Here is an 18,051-nt window from a genome sequence, read left to right as displayed (position 1 = left end):
ACTCAAAAATGCAATTACAAACTCAATTAAACATTCATACTATCAAGTTAAAAATTTTGCCAACATGTTAACCTTTTAAGGCTCAAAACATACCTGGTTCGACCACTCAAAAAATCAATAATTTGGCTATTAAGTCAATCCCATCAGCAAGCTAATTTATCAAATATAACATTATATTTAATATTTTCAAACAATTTTATAAGTTGTCATGAGCACGATACAATGCAAAAAGGTTCCTACCCATACCATTCGCTACACACCACAAGTTCCCCAGAACCCGTCATCCGAACTCCAAAACATTATGGGTTGAAGCCCGTTGTGGTTAAAACCACTGATAACAATATACAGAAAATTCTGCCAGTAAGAATGTAGACAAGCTGCTAGTAGAAATGCAATAAATCGTCATTCCCCTCGGTACTCCAGGTGCAGTGCACTGACTATGAATAATGTGGACTTAATATGCCATTGGTACTCCATGGAACTCCGTCAACCAAAAAAATCCCAACCCAATGCATATGCAATATTTCACAGAATCTCATACATAATCATATATCAATACTTTCACATTCATTTGACATGCTCAACATGTCTTCAATAATCACATAATTTTAGTAAATAGAAACAGTGTTCCAATCTTCAAATTACCATTGTGTTGGTATCAATAAATAGTGTTCAATTTCACATACGTATCAATAAATATTGTTCAATTTCACATACTTTATGGATTTTCATTATGCATAAATAGCACCTTCTTCAGTACACATTATAAAAAATATCTCAGATGTTTAAATTATACATAAGCTTAATATCTCAACACATTATAGCATTCATTCAAACATTTTCATATCTCATAACTCAAATATGCAATTACAAACTCAATCAAACACTCATACTATCAAACTAACAATTTTGCCAACATGTCAACCTTTTAAGGCTTGAAACCTACCTAGTTCGACCACTCAAAAAATCAATAATTTGACTATTAAGCCAATCTAACCAGCAAGATAATTTATCAAATATAACATGATATTTAACATTTTCAAACAATTTTAAGAGTTTAGGACCCACACCTTATTTTTCACTTCCTCGCAGCACAATAGTGAACCTTCCAATTTTCCTTAATAAATCCTTAAACGAATCTAAACAAACATTCAGTATAAATTCCGTCAATTTACCATTAAACCATCCCCCCAAACAACAACTTATGAGTTCAAACCAATCATTGAAATTATAACTATTTTACGAATCCAAACTAGTTAGATTTCTTACACTATTTTGTTGCGAATTGTGACCGCGAATGACTTTCGGCTTTATGGTTGATTTGGGGTGCTCCGGTCAGCACCTAACACAATTATATACTAGAAAATCAATAGCTAATATTGATTAAAGTCCCTTATTTAATCAATCCATAACCTTTTCCCAACAACTTTGTCAAAACTATAAACTAGTTTACAATTAATCGCACTTATAGTTCCCGAATTGTGAGATTCGAACAGCCAATTGACCAAGAACATTTTTCCCTAATTGGAATGCGGTTAAATACTGATTAGGAGGATTCAAGAACTCAATTTAGTGTTGGAAAAATGTAACAGCCCGAAACAGTGGTTTCAGAACCACAAATCTGAGGTTGTAAAATTATTTTTTAATATTATTTTTGATGTTTATAGTATGTGAATCTATATGTGTGAAAATTTCGTGAGTTAATTTTATCGTTTAATAGCTCAATTTGGTAAAAAGGACCTAATCACAAAAAATGCAAAAGATGCATTCTATTAGTTAAAGTGTCAATTTGCCTTGGCTTTTAAATATGATGGCCTTAAATGGTAATTAAACCATTTTATTTATGAGTGGACAAAGATGGACTTATATTAAGTGTTTTATATAGTTTATTAACAAGGTTATTTTGGTAAATTGATGATCATTATGATATTAAATAAAACAAAAAAAAATTATAATTGTTATCATCTTCATCAATTGCCGAAATTCAAGAGGAAAGAATACCATTTTAGGGTTTGAAAGCTTCGGCCATTTCTTAGCTTAATTGTAAGTCCAATTTTGCTCGGTTTTTGATGATTTCTATGTTTTTGTTACCGTTGCTTTGAGTACTAGCTAGCCCATGCTTCAATTTTTGAAAGTGTTGATGATTTTGAAAGTTTCCATTGATGAATGCTTGAGTTCTTGAATGTTTGATAGTGGAAAATGAGTATTTTTTGATAGATTATCATGTTTTATAAAGTGATTTTTAGTTAAATTGCATAAAAAGGACTAATTTGTGAAAAGTGTAAAATGTGTGATAAATGTGTGAAATATTGATAAATATGGGCTGATATGGAGCCTATAGATATTCGGATAGCTTGGGTTTAGTTGAAATTGTTGTAAATTATGTTTTTATGAAATAGGGACTAAATTGAAAAATGTGAAATTATAGGGGTTAATGTGTAAAATGTCCCAAATTGTGTGTTTCAGATGAAATCGAATGAATTGAGGAGTAAAAGAGTTAATTTTGAATTTATATAGATTGAGAAAGAAATGAATGAATTTAGACCGGGGAAAATTAAAAGTTACAATTATGTTTTTAATACTTTAATAATGCATAAACTTTATATATGTGACTACGATTGCGTACGATGACAAATCGACTATGTTTGGCACTTAATGTGCTTTTCACAATAGCTTCTGCTATAAATAGCACTTAGTGTGCAAATTAGAATAGCTTCGGCTATATAAGGCACTAAGTGTATGATACCAAGATAGCTTTGGTTTAATGTAATGGCACTAAGTGTGCCATATTGTTATAGCTTCGGCTAATCATTTATGCACTAAGTGTGCGAGTTCTTTGAGCATTGAAAGATTTCCGAACGATTGAACGTGTTGAACAAAGAGGTGAAAATGAAATAAATAAATACGAGAAAGTACAAGTACGTATGATACCTATGTGGTAGTTGATACTATGTGTATGAAGCTTGATGAATTTGTATATATATGATAAAGAGTCATGGATTAGATTTGAATGATAATAGGCGAACTACTAAGTCATGGATTAGATTTGAATGATAATAGGCAAACTACTAAGTGTTTATTAATTGATGATTTGTATATTATATGAACTGTTGAGTATATTTGGTATGAACTTACTAAGCTATGAAGCTTACTGTGTGATATTTGTCTTTTTATTATAGAGTATCAAAGCTAGCTCGAACATCGGGGATCATTGGGAAACATCATCACACTTGTAACAATCTGATTTAGGGCCTAGTCAGAACAGTGGTCTCGAGACCACAAATCCAAAGTTAGAAAATTATTTTTTATTATTTTTATGAGGTTATGGTATGATTATATAAGTGCATGTAAATTTTGGTAAGTTAATTTTAGCGATTTCTAGTCTAATTTCGAAAAATGACTAAATCGCATAAAAGGCAAAAGTTGCATTTTAGTGCCCAAATATGTTAAATAGCTAGAGAATCAAATTTGAGGGCTTTTAAAGGGCAATTACACCCTTTTTAATAGTGTTAGCCGGCCGTGGAGTGAGGGGAGACAAAATTATCAAAGTTAGGTGAAGCTTAGGTCACCAATTTTGACTAGTTTTATTTTTAATAAAAGAAAAAGAAAAAGAAGGAAAGAGCTATCATCATTTCTCCCTTTTTAGCCGAAAATATCAGCAAATATTTTGGGTTTAAGAGCTTGAAATTTCAGCAACTTGAAGCACTCATAAGTAAGTGATTTTGATAGTTTCTCTTAATAATTTTTACATTTTTGAGACCCTTGAAGCATGAGCTTTCAAATGAGGGTGATATCTTACAAAATAGTCAAGAGTTTAGGATTTTCCCATGGATGTATTTGTGATATATGCTGAGTTTTTATGGAAGAATATGAGTCCTAGTTGTGATATAAACAACTTTTGTAAAAAATGTTAGCATGAAATCACCTAAAGGGACTATTTTGCATAAGTTGCAAAATAGATGGTTAGTGTGTGGAATAGTGAGAATTTGGGATTCCTCTAGTAGTAAAAAGAGTTTATCTAGGCTTTAAATACGAAGAAATTCGATAAAAATCGATTTTCAGGCATAGGGGTAAAATGGTCATTTTGCTAAGGCCTAGGGGCAAAATGGTCATTTTACCAAAGTTGTGAATTTATGAATGCCTAGTTGTGTTTAGTAACTAAATGGATGCATATTATTATTATAGATCAAGATTTTCCAAAACCAAGCCTAGATCAGGGCAAAGCCAAGCAATCCGAATAAGCCGACTAGTCAAGAACTTTTTGTAAACCGAGGTAAGTTGTATGTAACTAATACAACTACGCTGTCAATACTTGTATTCATATTGTCATTGAATTGATATTGTATGAATTGCTAAGTTATAATTGAGAATGCCTTATAATAATTGAGATAGTAAAAATATCCCGTTGAAACTGTAGGATATGAACTGGATATTCGTGCCAAGACATTGGGTGATTTGTGCGCCAGTGTAAGAGATGTCTAGGACATGCTTCGGCCACATTATAAGAGCCAGTGTAAGACCATGTCTGGGACATGGCATCGGCATCCAGACGAGGGCTAGTGTAAGACATGTCTGGGACATGCTTCAGCCATATTATGAGTGCTAGAGTAAGACATGTCTGGGACATGCATTGGCCTCGACAGAGATAGCCAATGTAAGATGTGTCTGGGACACGCATCGGCTAAGAGTTGTGCTAGTGTAAGACATGTCTGGGACATGCATCAGCATGCATATATGAGAGCCAGTGTAAGACTATGTCTGGGACATGGCATCGGCAGTTTATCCCATGTCGAAGGTTCATAGAATATCCAGTAGTATTCCAAACAGTTCAATGGTGAAAGTTATAGTTCAATTTTGATAAAGAAAGGATAGTCATGTTGTGAGTGTTACAGGTACCTATATGATAAGCATGAGTAACAAGCTTAATTTAGAAAATGAGACTCGAGTAGACGATAACGAGTAAGTTAAGTTATGTTTTCCTTTGAGCTATAAGCATGATGGCAAAGGGTGAGATTGTTGTTGCATATTTATTTATATGCAACTTACTAAGCTTTATGCTTACTCTTTTTCCTTTCCCTCTTCTTTCAGTATCGCCAGGCTAGCTTAAGGATCTCGTAAAGTCAGAGATATCGATCACACTATCAGCCGCAGCACTCGGTATAGTTTGATTTATATTTTTGAAGGTGGCATGTATAGGTCTAGACTAGGATGTTGTATTAAGAGAATTATTCATGTATTTTTGGCTTAAGTCAAAGGCCCTTCACTTTGTATCAAGCCTGAAAAAATGGCTATTAATCATTTTGATGAATGCATATAATGTTCTTTCTATGGATGAATTGGTGTCCATTGTGATGAAATTTGTATATTGACATGATCTTGTGTAGGTTGTGCAAAATGGGTGACAAAATGGCTTGGGAAATAGCCTAGTTTGTCCACACGGATAAGACACACGGGCGTGTGTCTAGGCCGTGTGTGACACACGGCTCACGCCCATGGGTGTGTGTTATGGCTGTGCGTCCCCTGCACTTAAAACTTTAAAGTCATTTTAGTACACGGGCAGGCCACACAGGCATGTGCCCAGGCTGTGTCATAAAGTCAGTATGCATGCTAGTAGTACACGGACAAGAGACACGGCCATGTGTCTTGACCGTGGGAAGGACACGGTTATGGGACACGGGCGTGTTCTTGGGTCATGTGGTTTTAACAGAATACCCAGGTTTTTAGACACGGGTTTGGGACATGGGCGTGTCCCTAGCACACGGTCGTGTGTTCTATACCCACATGGGCGTGTGGAGCCTTGATGCATGAAATTTTCTAAGTTTTTTCATGAGTTCTCGGTTGGGTTTCGAACCAACCCGGATGTATGTTTTGGGCCTCGTAAGCCCGTAAATGAGACTGATTGCTTGTAAAAAGAGAAGTTTTTAAATTGTTTGAGATTTCACGGCCCAGTTTTATACAGTTGGTTGAGTTTAAGTCAGGTAGCACCACGAACCCTATCCTACCGTCGGATACGGGCGAGGGGTGTTACAACACTATCGATCATCTTGTTGGTACTTTTGAAGCTTGTATATTATGAATATGGCATGTATAAGTTTTGAGTAGGTTTTGAGTTATGAATTTAATCATGAGATGTGGCTTGTAAATGGTGCTGTTTATGAAGTTGAATTTGGCTTGACTTATATGTTGTCAAGTGATAAGTATGTGATGTATATAATGCGTTCTATGTTGGCTTATTTTGGCATAATAATTTGATAGGTTTTGAATGTGGAAATGAGTAGTTGAATTGGTTGATGATAGATGGCATGACATGAGTATGAATTAGCATGTTTTTGATTGCTTAAAGATGTATCGAAATGATGCTATTTTGGTTGCTTTGTGTACTTGAGAATAGGGTGGAAAATTAGCATTACAAATGGCCTATTTTTGTCCACATGAGCAAAGACACGGGCATATGTCTCAGCCGTGTGCGACACATGGTCATGTTACATGGTTGTGTGTCCCTTGGGATAGCCCTACGAATTTAAGTCAGTCTCGAGCACGGATTAGACACAAGGATGTCTCTGGTGACAATGTGAGGCACACAGCTTTGGCATATGGGCGTGTGTGGCCATTTTGAAGGGTACACGGGCGTGGGGTTGGCCGTGTGACCCAAGTAGTAACCCCTCTAGTTTTCCTACAGCCAAGGCACATGGGCATGTCTCCGGCCGTGTGGTGCAAGTAGTATGTATGCTCTATTTTCACACGGCCTAGGACATGGGTGTGTCCGGCAGTCATGTGAGGCACACGGTCTGCTTACACAAGCGTGTGACCTATGAATGTAAAATTTTTCTGAGTGTTCAAAAATTTTTATATGTGATCGGTTTAGATCCGAACCATTCTTAAGCATGTTTTAAGGTCTCGTAGAGCCTTATTAGGGATATTGTGAATGGATTTTGATTATGAATGTATAAATGTATGTGAATGAGATGAATTATATGGTAATGCCTCGTAACTCTATTTCAACGTTAGATACGGGTTAAGGGTGTTATATTTAATTGGTATCAGAGCTACGGTTTAATTAATTCTAGGACTAACATAGCGAGTGGGAGTCTAGCTATACATGCCATATATATAAACTGTGACAGTATGATGATTCCTGACAGTTAAAATGTGTTTTTCATATAACAACTGGATCTCGAAAGAGTAATAGCCGACGATGTTAAAAGTAATGCACCTGCTCCCGCTCAAGGGGCAATGCAGTTTGATTCTAGACTTGTATCTAGTAGTCAAGGGGGAAAGCCTAAACAAGCCTTCTTCCAAAAGATAAGTGAGTGGTTCATGGAATTCGTACGAATGAATCCGACTGCTCAACAACCTCTACCCCTACATGTTCCTCAACATGCCCCAGTTATGCTGCAAGTGATAGATTCGAGTCAATTGAGTAAGCCACTAGTGGATAAGATACGTAAACACGAGGCCGAAGAATTTCGGGCTACAGTTGATGATGATACTGAGAGAGTTGAGTTCTGGCTTGAGAACACTATCTGAGTATTCGATGAATTGTCCTATACTCCAGATGAATGTATTAAATGCGTAGTATCTTATCTTAGAGATAATGCATATCACTGGTGGAAAACGTTGACATCGGTAGTTCCTAGAGAACGGGTTACCTAGGAATTATTTCAGACCGAGTTCTGGAAAAAAAACCTAAGTCAGAGATTCTCAATCAGAAACATAAAGAGTTTCTAGAATTGAAGTAGGGCCGAATGACTGTCAGTAGAATTCGTACGGTTAAGCAAATATACCCGGTTGTACGTGTCTACTGAGGAAATCATGTGTAAAAGATTTGTTGACGGGTTGAATGAAGATACAAAGCTGTTAGTTGGGATACTTGAACTGAAAGAATTTATAGTATTGGTTGAGAGGGCTTGTAAAGCCGAAGATCTCAGCAAAGGAAAGAGAAAAGCTGATTCAGAGGCAAGAGATTTGAAGAAGAGATCAATGAATAAATCTTATCATTCTTCGTTGAAGAAATCTAGAGACTATTTTAACTAATTGATAGCTTCAATGAGATATTAGAATAGAGATCACGGGAAATCATACACCAACCTTAAAGCTCAAGCCACATCAGTATTGAATGTGGGTAAAGTAATAGATGTTAAATCTGAATGTCAACAGTGTGGAAGACGACATTTTGGAGATTACTAGGTGAAAAATAATAATAGAACTTGTTACGGTTATGGTTCAAGAGATCACTTTATTAAAGATTGCCCGGGGTAAGCTGAAAAGATAGTGCTCAGAACACGAGACCGAATAACACTGCAGTTAGAGGGAGACCATCTCGTAATGTTCAAAATCTAAGTGGTGGTAGAGGTGTGACACGAGACACTACCGCAAGAGCTGATGCTAGAGCACCTACACGAGCTTATGCTATTCACGCTTGAGAAGAAGCGTCATCTCCAGATGTCATTACTGGTACTTTTACTCTCTACGATACTAAAGTTATTGCATTGATAGATCCAGGATCAACTCATTCGTATATATGTGTGAATTTAGTAACCAGTAAGACTTTGCCTGTAGAGCCTACTGAATTTTTAATTAGAGTATCGAACCCCTTAGGCAAGTGTGTTTTGGTTGATAAAGTGTGCAAGAACTGTCTATTGATGTTTTAGGATAATTGCTTTCCGATCGATTTGATATTGTTACCATTTGATGAGTTTGATATAATTCTGGGTATGGATTGGCTAACGTTGCATGATGTTGTTGTGAATTGCAAAAGAAAGACGATAGATTTGAGATGTCAGAATAATGAGATTATTCGAATTAAGTCAAATGATCTAAATGGTTTGCCAGCAGTGATTTCTTCGATGTTAGCTCAAAAATATGTGAGAAAGGGTTGTGAAGCTTATTTTGCTTATGTACTTGATACGAAATTGACTGAAAAGAAGATTGAATCAGTGTCAGCTGTGTGTGAGTATCCAGACGTGTTTGTTAAAGAGTTACCGGGTTTACCACTGATCCAAGAGGTTGAGTTTGGCATTGAGTTAATGCCAGGTACAACACCGATATCGATAGCTCCGTACAGAATGGCTCTGACAGATTTAAAAGAATTAAAAGCTCAGTTGCAAGAACTAACCAATAGAGGATTTGCACGATCGAGTTTCTCGCCCTGGGGTGCTCTTGTGTTGTTTGTGAAAAAGAAAGATGGTACTATGGAAATGTGTATAGATTATAGGCAGCTCAACAAAGTGACAATCAAGAAAAAATATCCTCTACCACGAATTGACGAATTGTTTGTTCAATTGAAAGGGCTTACTGTGTTTTCAAAAAATAGATTTGAGATCGGGTTATTACCAGTTATGAGTTAGAGACTCTGACGTGCCAAAGACTGAATTTAGAATGAGGTATGGTCATTATGAATTTTTAGTAATACCTTTCGGACTAATGAATGCACCTGTTGTCTTTATGGATTTAATGAATCAGATTTTTTTCGGACTAAGCATGTCGAGCATTTGAAAATCGTATTGTAGACTCTGCGTGATAAAAAATTATATGCAAACTTTAAGAAATGTGAATTCTAGTTGCATGAGGTTGGTTTTCTGGGGCATATTGTGTTAGCATCGGGTATTCGAGTCGATCCAAGCAAGATTTTTGTGATTATGGATTGGAAGCCTCTGAGAAATATATCTGAAGCACGTAGTTTTCTGGGACTAGCTGGTTATTATAGGCGATTTGTGAAAGACTTTTCAAGAATTGCGACTCCATTGACGAGATTGCTTCAAAAAGATGTAAAGTGTGAATGGTCCGAGAATTGTCAAAAAAGTTTTGATCAGCTGAAAGCTTTATTGACTGAAGCTCTAATGTTAGTTCAACAAGTTTCGGGTAAAGAATTTGTAATCTATAGTGATGCATCGTTGAATGGTCTAAGTTGTATTTTGATGCAGGAAGGCAAAGTCATAGCTTATGTGTCGACGCAATTGAAGCCGCATTAAAAGAATTACCCAATGCACAATTTAGAGTTAGCAGCCATTGTATTTGCGCTGAAGATTTGGCGTCATTATTTGTTTGGTGAGAAATGCCATGTTTATTCAGATCATAAGAGTTTGAAATATCTGATGACTTAGAAAGATTTGAATTTGCGCCAGTAGAGATGGCTAGAATCGTTAAAAGATTACGAGTTAGTAATTGACTACCATCTGGGAAAAGCAAATGTTGTTGCTAATGCTTTAAGCCAGAAATCCTTGTTTGCTCTACGTGTAATGAATACTCAGTTGGCTTGGTCTGATGATGGCTCAATTGTAGTGGAGTTGAAAGCAAGCCCATTGTTTTTACAGCAGATTTATGAAGCTCAGAAAGTTGATAATGAAATGTTAGCAAAACGAGCTCAGTGTGAATCAAACCCTAATTCAGAGTTTCAAGTTGATACTAATGATAGTTTAGGATTCAGAGGCTGAATATGTGTTCTGAGAAATTCAGAGTTAATTCTGATGATTTTAAAAGAAGCACATAGTAGTTGTGTACCTGTTCATTCGGGAAGCACAAAAATGTATAACGATTTGAAACAGCTTTATTGGTGGCATGTGATAAGTCGTAATTTATACATATTTTTGTCCCATGCTTAGCATATTTTTGGATGAATTATCATTAGATTTGTGGAATTTGACGCTCCTAATCCTTTAATTTCATGTTTTATACTTAGGTGAGCAATGGAGAGTAAAAAGAGCGAGAAACAGGCCAAAAATGGAGAAAATGGGTCAACATGGGAAATCAACACAGCCTAGACTTCCTCACACGGGTAGTTCATACGCCCGTGTCTATTTAGCAAACTCTAAACACGGTCTCAGCCACCTCACACTGGCGTGTCCCTGTCAGGCCAAAGTCTAGTCCTATTCAGAAAAGGCCACTCTTGAGGGTTTTGAAGCATTCTAAAGCCTATATAAACACCCAGGAGGTACCTAGAAAAGACACACAGAGTAGGAGGCAAGGAATTACTCGAAAAAAGCCGATTGATCCATCTTAGAATCCGGATTCTCCTTCAAGACTGAAGATCTCCCTTTAATTTCCTTTAGGGGTTTTTTCGGTTTTCTTTATGTTTTGTTATTATTATTCTTCTGAGATGTTTCCTTTTACACTTATGAACTAAGTCCCCTAAATACCTAAGGGGAATGAAACCTAAGACGAATCTTGTTATTATTTTCTAAATTATATGATAAATAGTTGATTTGTTCTTAATTATGTGTTCTTAATTCTTGTTTTAATATTCCAGGATATTGATTCAAGTTTTGATGTGCTTATTTAGAGGAGCAAAAGTCCCTATCTAAGAGTAGATCTAGCATAATTAAACGGAGTTGATTGCTACCCTAGACATAGGGTGACATAAATCTGCCGGATTAGGGTCAAACCTAATAAGGGAATCCATAGATCGAGTTAATGCAACACTAGGGATTTTAATTAGAAAGAGATTTCAATTAATCAACCTAGGGTTAGACGTTGTTAGTCTCGAGAGAGATAATAATATAACTTAGGGATTTCTATGGATCAAGTCAAGTGAATAAATCGTCTGGTTCAGAGTCAAGTAACAAGTGAAGTCTAGGTGGATTTTTCCTTGGGTATTGTCCAATTCAATCAGTTTTCCCAAAAGTATTTCCCCAATTTTCTCCTGTGCATTCTTATTTTAGTTAATTCATTTAGATAAAGTAATCCCCTTATTTTTAGGCTAGATAATAAAAAGAAAGTTAATACTAGTACTTTTAGTTCTTGTGGGTTCGACATTCCGATCTTGCTATAAACTATTCCACTATTCGATAGGTGCGCTTTCCTTCATCGTGATAATAGTTAGTTTTCAAGTACGGTCAATCATAAATATAAAACGTATCACGAGCATTACATCAAGTTTTTGGCGCCGTTGCCAGGGAACTAAAATATTAGGAACGCTTAATTTTTATTACTTTAGCTATTTATTTTATTGCAATTTAAATTTTATCTTAGTTTTGTTAATTTTACTAAATTTTCTTTTGTTTTTTTGACAGGTTTTTATAGTTTATGACTAGAAGAAACTCGTCAGGACCATTACTTTCTGATAGTGAGATTGAAAGCACAGCTCGCAGAAATCGAAGAGAAATAAGGCAAAACCTAAGAAACATAGAGGAAGGACAAGAGGAAGATATCCATAATATAGCCGAGGAGATGGCTGAAAATCAGAATAATCAGTTTCCTCCTGTGGTTGCTGCAGATCAAATAAATTAGAATCATGCTCCTTGTACTATGTATGATTATACTAAACCTACTTTAACAGAAGCCGAATCGAGTATAGTTAGACCTGCTATTGCTGCAAATAATTTTGAACTGAAACCTAACACAATTCAAATGATACAATAGTTTGTTCAATTTGATGGTTTGCAGGATGAGGATCCAAACACTCATTTGGCAAATTTTCTGGAGTTTTACGACACTTTTAATATCAATGCCATTTCTGACGATTCCATTTCTGACGATGCCATTCGCCTTCGGTTGTTTCCCTTTTCACTGAGGAACAAAGCTAAACAGTGGTTGAACTCGTTACCATGAGGGTCAATCACTACTTGCGAACAAATGGCTGAAAAATTCTTACTTAAATATTTTCCGCCGGCTAAAACGGCTAATTTGAGGAATGATATCTCTTCTTTTGTGCAGATGGATCTAGAAACACACTATGATGCATGCGGAAGATACAAGGATCTATTGAGAAGGTGCCCTCACCATGGGTTACCTTTATGGTTACAGGTTCAGACTTTTTACAACGGTGTGAACCCCTCAACAAGACAACTCATCAACGCAGCCGCTGGTGGAACTTTAAACAACAAAACACCTAAAGATGCTTATGAATTTATTAAAGAGGTGTCACTGAATAACTATCAGTGGCAAGTCATGAGAACAAATCCAACAAAAGCAGTCGGTGTTTTCAACCTCGACGCAGTTACTATGCTATCTAACCAGGTAGAACTTTTAAATAAAAAGATTGACGATTTATATGATTCTACTCAGGTACATCTAGTGATGAGGTGCGAAGCAAATGGAGGAGGAGTGCACACAGAATATCAATTTTTCAACCCTAGCACCGAGGAGGAACAAGTTCAATATATGGGTAATAATAATTCTAGACCTCAAAATAACTCATATAGTAACACTTATAATGCAGGTTGGAGGAACCATCCCAACTTCTCGTGGGGTGGCCAAGGAAATCAAAGGCCACAACATCCCTCAGGCTTTCAACAACCACCTTACCAGTAGGAAACGAAACCGAACCTTGAGGAGATGCTAACGAAATTTATCTCGATGTCAGAAACTCATTTTCAGAATACTGAGATAGCACTTAAGAACCAACAAGCGTCGATTCAAGGGCTCGAAACCCAGATAGGCCAACTCGCCAAACTGGTTTCTGAAAGACCACAAGATAGCTTGTCGAGTAATACTGAATCGAACCCAAGGGAACAACTCAATGCAATTACCGTTCGAGATAAGGAAGGGTAAAGGTGAGACGGACCACAATGAGAAAAAACCAATAAAAAGAGAGTACAAACCTCGTGTGCCATACCCCAGTGCGACAAGGAAAGACCAACGGACGAACAATTTGGTAATTAAACTATTAAAGAAATTACACATTAACTTATTTTTTATTGAAGCTCTTTCGCAGATGCCAAACGCAGTTAAATATTTAAAAGAGCTTTTAGCAAATAAAAGGAAGTTGGATGAGGCGTCACATGTAGAGTTGAACATAGTTTGCTCAGCCGTTCTATAGAATAAGCTGCCCAACAAGTTGAAAGATCCAAGGAGTTTTACGATTCCTTGTTTAATTGGTAGTTTGAACGTGAATAATGCATTGGCTGATTTAGGGGCGAGCATTAATGTTATGCCTTATAAAATGTTTAAACAGCTAGGTCTTGAGAAACCCAAACAAACTAGGATGAGCGTTCAATTGGCTAATAAAACCATTAGATTTTCTAGGGGTATCATTGGAGATGTTCTTGTTAAAATCGATAAATTTATATACCTAGTAGACTTTGTTGTTCTAGATATGGAAGAGGATAGTAACATACATTTGATTTTAGGACGGCCCTTTTTAGCAACTGCTAAAACTATTATTCATGTTGGTGTGACAGCCCTAAATTGACCCTAGTCGGAAAGTGGTTTCGGGACCACTAAACCGAGTCATAAAAATAATTAATTGTTATATTCTATGCTTACTATGTGTGTGCATGCATATGTGGAAGTTTCATTCTCTAATTTTACCAATTTTATGAGAAATTATTAAATAGGGATCAATGTGAAACATGGTGAAATATGATAGGCTAATTTTAAATGGCTTCTTAGTGCATGTTAACACAAAGGTGGAGTTGCATGTCAAATAACCCATTTCCTAAGGTTAGTGGCCGGCCATGACATGATGATGGGCAAAGAAAACATGTCCTAGACATGTTGGCCTAGTGCATTATGGAAGGAAAATAAAGAAATGAAAAAAAAAAAAAAAAAAAGAAATAATGTGTGTGGATGCCCCATTGCCGTGACTAAGCAAAGAAAGAAAGAAAAAAATTTTTGTTGCTCATCCTTGGGTGTCTTGGCCGAATAGAAGAAGGGAAATTGATAAAAGAAAGAAAGGAGAAATTTGGTTATGTTTTGTTCTTCTTGCTATGAACTAAAGGAAGAGAAAAAGGGGGGGAAGAAGCTAGGTATTCGGTCTTCTACTTGTTTGATTGAGGTAAGTTTTAAGTAAATTCTTTGAGATTTCATAAAAATTTAGTTGATGGATAGGTCTTTGATTGAGCCCATGTGTGAATTTAGATCCTTGTGGTGATTTGGCCATTCGGCTAAGGTAGGAAACTTAGAAGATGATTTCTATTCCTTGTGTTTTGTGAGTAGGGAGCTTAAATTGAAGTTGAATAAGGGGAATATGTGTATTGAGGATTTTGGTAATATGGAAATTCGGCTATGAGAGTGTGTATGTGGTCACTTACCGAATGTGGGTGTTAAGGTTAGTAGGTTGGCCTAATTCTTGCATTAGAAACTCATGAACTTGATTTAAATACTTTAAATTTATGGTAGTTAAATGGAATAGAAAGGATCTATTCGCCATAGTAGCTATTGAGGGTTTAAGTTTGTGATTCGTGTTAAATTTGATGATAGGAAGAAAAATTGGCTTGTGTATGTGTAGTTGCTTAATGTGAATTTGGGTAACCTTTCTTGTAACATTGGCATTAAAAAGTGGCTAATAGGGATTTTAATGAAAATTACGCCAAGGCGAATGTATCATGAAGTGAATAAAATGCTACATTGTGCTTATATGTATATTCGCCAAGGAAGCATGATATGAAGCTTGATAAGCTTGAAAGACGAATGACCGAATGAGCTATAGGTCATGTAGGGGTTAATTTTATGCATATGTGAGTGTGTGGCATTAGTAGTTAATGGTATTCGGCATTATTTAACTAAGAATTGAAATGAATGCTTGAAAGTTAAATAGGTCACCCAAGTGATCGAATGTGTTAAAAGCAAAATATGGTTGCCGTATGTGTGTGTTTGATTGAGAAGTAAATTTGTTTGATTTAGCTCAAGAACTCAAAGGATCAAAGTTGGACAAGGGGAAAGACAAAGTAATTGAATAGCCGTTGAAGACGTGCGACAACATCCGAGGTAAGTCATTAAGCACATATGTTTGATATTGCTTAAATGATTGTAAAATCTATGCAATTGTGTTTAATGGGATGCTATATATATATAAATGAAATTGTATGTGTATGGAGTGATGACAATTGTTGAATGTAAAAGAAATAGTGAAATGTGTAGAAAGTTTGCTTTCGGCACTAAGTGTGTGGGCAATACGTGTGTACGGTGACGAGATTGGCACTAAGTGTGCGTGCTGGAAATATATGGCACTAAGTGTGCATGCTGGAAATATATGGCACTAAGTATGCGAGCTCGAAGGGTATGGCACTATGTGTGCGGGCTTAAATCGCATGGCACTAAGTGTGCGAAATCGAGTATTAAGCACTGTGTGTGCGTACTCTCTCTCTATATATATATAAATATCTCCGATCGAACAATTATATGGAGGGTGTGTCTCCATCGAGTTGAGTATGGACAGCAGATCGGGTAAGTACCTTGAGCTCATGACGAATAGGCAATATGTTCATGCTCGGGGTTGAGCTTGGTAAGCTTTAAATCTATGTGATGATTGCAATTGTATGATTGTGGTGAAAATGAGTTAGTGTGTGAAAATGCCTCAAATATCTTATTGTGTAGAATATGAAATGTGGATGTATGACTTGGTATGAGATTGAACCGAAAGGTCCGAGGAATTATGGTATAGTTTCGGTATGGATGAGTACCTAGCCTCGTTTATTGTTTCATGTTGTGACAACTTTATTAATGGATGGTGGTTGAATGCTTATGACTTACTGAGTTATAAACTCACTCGGTGTTTTCTTGTCACCCCTTTTAGGTCTCTTGGACTCGTATTGTTTGCGTGCTCGGAACCGTCGTTGAAGTCATCACACCGGCGAGCAATTTTGGTATTGTCTTCTTAGTCAACCTAGGAGAACATTTGGCATGTATGGGCTATTTTGTTTTGTTGAATTTTGGGTTGTAAACTTTAAGCCATGTGAAAATGGCCTATGTGGTCGTTTGAATGGGATGCTAGAACCTATAGCCACGGGTCTTAGAATTTTGATAAGGTGGCCATAGTTGTGCCATGTATGATGAATGATTAGTAAGGCCAAGGAAAGATTCATGAAATTGGCATAGTCTACTGCAGTAACTGTTGCGGGCAGCAGTAGTGATATGAGATCGAAAAATCACCAAAAATAGTAGAAGTGGAATTAATTGCTAAGAAAATTATGTACTCGAAGCTTGATGGGTCTATTTTCATATGGATGAAACGAAACGACCATATGAGCAGGATACTGAGAGATATTAAAGTTCTCGTGAGACAGGGCCAGAACGGTTTCTGGATCCCCTGTCTCGACTTTGAAAATATACTATAAATTATCCAGAAAGAATTAGAAGTCATGCCTTATATGTGAAGATTCCATTTTGAGTCTAGTTTCATTAGAAACAAGCGGCACCAGTATTAAAGCCCTGTACAGAGGGATATTCAAGTTGTAACGCGCGAAGGTCAGTGTAGTCGACCCCTGTAACATGGGTGACTTTAACTAATAAACTGTACCAATTGGCCTGACCAAAAATTATAGAAATAAATCCATGGATAGATATATGAGTATAGTTTCAGGGAAAATTTACAGAATTGGTTTTCGAGTTCTGGAACTCGAGATATGATTTTTAAGGTAACAGTGACGCAGTTAGCTAGCCTGCCTGAAACAAAATTTCATAATTTCCAAGAGGGAAATAAGGAAGTAAGCCTGTAACACCTCGTGGTCGAATCCGAACGGTCACGGGTTTGGGGTGTTACATTTAATTGGTATCGAGCCATGGTTTAGTCGGTTCTAGGACTACCATAGCGCGTGTGAGTCTAGCTATACATGCCAAATTGTTAGTGCTTAATAATGTGATGACTTCGACGGTTGAAATTTTTGTTTTGATTAGCAATGGAACCCGGTAGAGAGACCCTTGGCGGATGACGTTGAAAGTGTAGCGGCTGCTCCCGCAAGGGACACCGCCTGTTGAGCCTCAGCCATCCGCGAATAATCAAAATGAAGGGGCTAAACAAGCCTTCTTCACCAAGATGAATGAGTGGGTCGCGCAATATGCCCGAACCAACCTCGCTGTCCAACCATTCCAATTTAAATACTCCACCCCAAGAGCCCGCAATGCCTCCGAGCATCGATCCTGTGAGGTGAGTAAACCACCGTGGACTTGATTAGGAAGCGTAATGAGGAGTTTAAGGCCATAGTTCTCGATGATGCCGAAGGGCCGAAGTTCGCTTGATAACACCATTAGAGTGTTTGATGAACTATCATGCACACCGATGAATGTCTTAAGTGTGCTATATCTTTGTTATGAGACTCACCTACTATTGGTGGAGGACCTTAATTTCCATAGTCCCAAAGGAACAAGTTACTTGGGATTTCTTCCAAATGTAAT

General features: G+C 36.8%; 1 non-coding gene across 1 annotated transcript; it reads right to left on the bottom strand.

Moving 5' to 3' along the window:
* Positions 1 to 12,618: 12,618 nt before the first annotated feature.
* On the bottom strand, positions 12,619 to 12,725 carry LOC128280076 (small nucleolar RNA R71). The gene has a single exon (XR_008270257.1). It is a non-coding gene; the product is annotated as a small nucleolar RNA R71 (small nucleolar RNA).
* Between the last annotated feature and the right edge of the window lie 5,326 nt (positions 12,726 to 18,051).

Source organism: Gossypium arboreum, chromosome 8 (assembly GCF_025698485.1).
Source record: "Gossypium arboreum isolate Shixiya-1 chromosome 8, ASM2569848v2, whole genome shotgun sequence".
NCBI lineage: Eukaryota > Viridiplantae > Streptophyta > Magnoliopsida > Malvales > Malvaceae > Gossypium > Gossypium arboreum.
Note: the sequence above shows the minus strand (reverse complement) of the source record. Positions and strands in the feature narration are given on the sequence as shown.